Source organism: Schistocerca gregaria, chromosome 6 (genome assembly GCF_023897955.1).
Source record: "Schistocerca gregaria isolate iqSchGreg1 chromosome 6, iqSchGreg1.2, whole genome shotgun sequence".
NCBI lineage: Eukaryota > Metazoa > Arthropoda > Insecta > Orthoptera > Acrididae > Schistocerca > Schistocerca gregaria.
In genome coordinates this window covers 426,563,857-426,567,709 of record NC_064925.1, presented here as the reverse complement: position 1 = coordinate 426,567,709, position 3,853 = coordinate 426,563,857, and the positions used below count along the sequence as shown (strand labels likewise).

The window sequence follows — 3,853 nt, the reverse complement described above, 5'->3', positions numbered from 1 at the left end:
AACTCTGCTTAACTCTATGCCTGAACTTTTCAGAAATAAAAGAATTGCGCTACCTGTGTCTGTTGTTGTTGTTGTTGTGGTCTTCAGTCCTGAGACTGGTTTGATGCAGCTCTCCATGCTATTCTATCCTGTGCAAGCTTCTTCATCTCCCAGTACCTACTGCAACCTACATCCTTCTGAATCTGCTTAGTGTACTCATCTCTCGGTCACCCTCTACGATTTTTACCCTCCACACTGCCCTCCAATGCCAAATTTGTGATCCCTTGATGCCTCAAAACATGTCCTACCAACCGATCCCTTCTTCTAGTCAAGTTGTGCCACAAACTTCTCTTCTCCCCAATCCTATTCAATACCTCCTCATTAGTTACGTGATCTATCCACCTTATCTTCAGTATTCTTCTGTAGCACCACATTTCGAAAGCTTCTATTCTCTTCTTGTCCAAACTAGTTATCGTCCATGTTTCACTTCCATACATGGCTACACTCCAAACAAATATTTTCAGAAATGACTTCCTGACACTTAAATCTATATTCGATGTTAACAAATTTCTCTTCTTCAGAAACGCTTTCCTTGCCATTGCCAGTCTACATTTTATATCCTCTCTACTTCGACCATCATCAGTTATTTTACTTCCTAAATAGCAAAACTCCTTTACTACTTTAAGTGTCTCACTTCCTAATCTAATTCCCTCAGCATCACCCGATTTAATTTGACTACATTCCATTATCCTCGTTTTGCTTTTGTTGATGTTCATCTTATATCCTCCTTTCAAGACACTGTCCATTCCGTTCAACTGCTCTTCCAAGTCCTTTGCCGTCTCTGACAGAATTACAATGTCATCGGCGAACCTCAAAGTTTTTACTTCGTCTCCATGAATTTTAATACCTACTCCAAATTTTTCTTTTGTTTCCTTTACTGCTTGCTCAATATACAGATTGAATAACATCGGGGAGAGGCTACAACCCTGTCTCACTCCTTTCCCAACCACTGCTTTCCTTTCATGCCCCTCGACTCTTATGACTGCCATCTGGTTTCTGTACAAATTGTAAATAGCCTTTCGCTCCCTGTATTTTACCCTGCCACCTTTAGAATTTGAAAAAGAGTATTCCAGTCAACATTGTCAAAAGCTTTCTCTAAGTCTACAAATGCTAGAAACGTAGGTTTGCCTTTTCTTAATCTTTCTTCTAAGATAAGTCGTAAGGTCAGTATTGCCTCACGTGTTCCAACATTTCGACGGAATCCAAACTGATCCTCCCCGAGGTCCGCATCTACCAGTTTTTCCATTCGTCTGTAAAGAATTCGCGTTAGTATTTTGCAGCTGTGACTTATTAAACTGATAGTTCGGTAATTTTCACATCTGTCAGCACCTGCTTTCTTTGGGATTGGAATTATTATATTCTTCTTGAAGTCTGAGGGTATTTGGCCTGTCTCATACATCTTGCTCACCAGCTGGTAGAGTTTTGTCATGACTGGCTCTCCCAAGGCCGTCAGTAGTTCTAATGGAATGTTGTCTACTCCGGGGGCCTTGTTCCGACTCAGGTCTTTCAGTGCTCTGTCAAACTCTTCACGCAATATCGTATCACCCATTTCGTCTTCATCTACATCCTCTTCCATTTCCATAATATTGTCCTCAAGTACATCACCCTTGTATAAACCTTCTATATACTCCTTCCACCTTTCTGCCTTCCCTTCTTTGCTTAGAACTGGGTTGCCATCTGAGCTCTTGATATTCATACACGTGGTTCTCTTCTCTCCAAAGGTCTCTTTAATTTTCCTGTAGGCAGTATCTATCTTACCCCTAGTGAGATAAGCCTCTACATCCTTACATTTATCCTCGAGCCATCCCTGTTTAGCCATTTTGCACTTCCTCTCGATCTCATTTTTGAGACGTTTGTATTCCTTTTTGCCTGCTTCATTTACTGCATTTTTATATTTTCTCCTTTCATCAATTAAATTCAATATTTCTTCTGTTACCCAAGGATTTCTAGCAGCCCTCGTCTTTTTACCTACTTTATCCTCTGCTGCCTTCACTACTTCATCCCTCAGAGCTACCCATTCTTCTTCTACTGTATTTCTTTCCCCTATTCCTGTCAATTGTTCCCTTATGCTCTCCCTGAAACTGTGTACAACCTCTGGTTCTTTTAGTTTATCTAGGTCCCATCTCCTTAATTTCCCACATTTTTGCAGTTTCTTCAGTTTTAATCTACAGGTCATAACCAATAGATTGTGATCAGAGTCCACATCTGCCCCTGGAAATGTCTTACAGCTTAAAACCTGGTTCCTAAATCTCTGTCTTTCCATTATATAATCTATCTGATACCTTTTAGTATCTCCAGGGTTCTTCCACGTATACAACCTTCTTTCATGATTCTTAAACCAAGTGTTACCTATGACTAAGTTGTGCTCTGTACAAAATTCTACTAGGCGGCTTCCTCTTTCATTTCTTAGCCCCAATCCATATTCACCTACTATGTTTCCTTCTCTCCCTTTTCCTACACTCGAATTCCAGTCACCCATTACTATTAAATTTTCGTCTCCCTTCACTATCTGAATAATTTCTTTTATTTCATCGTACATTTCTTCAATTTCTTCGTCATCTGCAGAGCTAGTTGGCATATAAACTTGTACTACTGTAGTAGGTGTGGGCTTCGTATCTATCTTGGCCACAATAATGCGTTCACCTGTGTCTATCAAACAATAACCATGCCAGTTGCTGACTGTGATTTTGACAAATGGACGACCACATAAATCTTAGTGTTCGTTAATATTACTTTCTCTAATCAAATCACCCATTATTTCTTCAAAATGTAAATCTTTTTTCAAATGGTTCTCATTATCCCTAGATAGCTGTATAGGGCAAAGTGGTAGCAGTGTCATGAATAACTTCTAATGCTTCGTTGGATTTACTAACTGGACTTGAATAGATGTACTCATTAGTGTTGCAAGGAAAATCTGGCAGAGAATGATCAATAAACTGACTCTCTGAACTGAAATCTGACTCATCCTTAATAACATCTCTAAAATGTTTAATAATCCTCTTATTTACCTCGCAATGGTGTGTTCTAATGTCCTGGCATTCACACAAAATATCGCTAATGTGGAGTGGAACAAATTGACCCTCCTGAGTCCCGTCATTGACCCGGTCATGACCAATTACTTCAACATAAACCATATCGTCCAGCTCTTCTAAATTAAGTAATCAGCTTCAGCTGATTAGTGCTGACACCACACACCTGTGTCAAGCACTCCCATAATCACTGACTCAACATAAGCCACCGCCCTCACCGTCACAGTTAGCTACAAAAGTCTCCTGCTCATGGTACATTAAAATACCAATACCAAAGTAATCACTATTAACATCTGCATCATTCACACAAAATTCTGAATCAAACAGCTTCGTCAAGTTCATAAGGAGGTACATTACATTTCTTATTACTATACATCTGTTTACTTATAACATTACAAAACTTATTTTCAAAATTAGTTGCGTTAACAGGATATCACATAATAAGATTTTCACTCTGCAGCGGAGTGTGCGCTGATATGAAACTTCCTGGCAGATTAAAACTGTGTGCCCGACCGAGACTCGAACTCGGGACCTTTGCCTTTCGCGGGCAAGTGCTCTACCAACTGAGCCACCGAAGCACGACTCACGCCCGGTACTCACAGCTTTACTTCTGTCAGTACCTCGTCTCCTACCTTCCAAATTTTACAGAAGCTCTCCTGCGAGACATGCAGAACTAGCACTCCTGAAAGAAAGGATATTGCGGAGACATGGCTTAGCCACAGCCTGGGGGATGTTTCCAGAATGAGATTTTCACTCTGCAGCGGAGTGTGCGCTGATATGAAACT

General features: G+C 40.3%; 1 non-coding gene across 1 annotated transcript; it reads right to left on the bottom strand.

Moving 5' to 3' along the window:
• Window positions 1-3,572: 3,572 nt before the first annotated feature.
• On the bottom strand, window positions 3,573-3,647 carry Trnas-cga (transfer RNA serine (anticodon CGA)). The gene has a single exon. It is a non-coding gene; the product is annotated as a tRNA-Ser (tRNA).
• Between the last annotated feature and the right edge of the window lie 206 nt (window positions 3,648-3,853).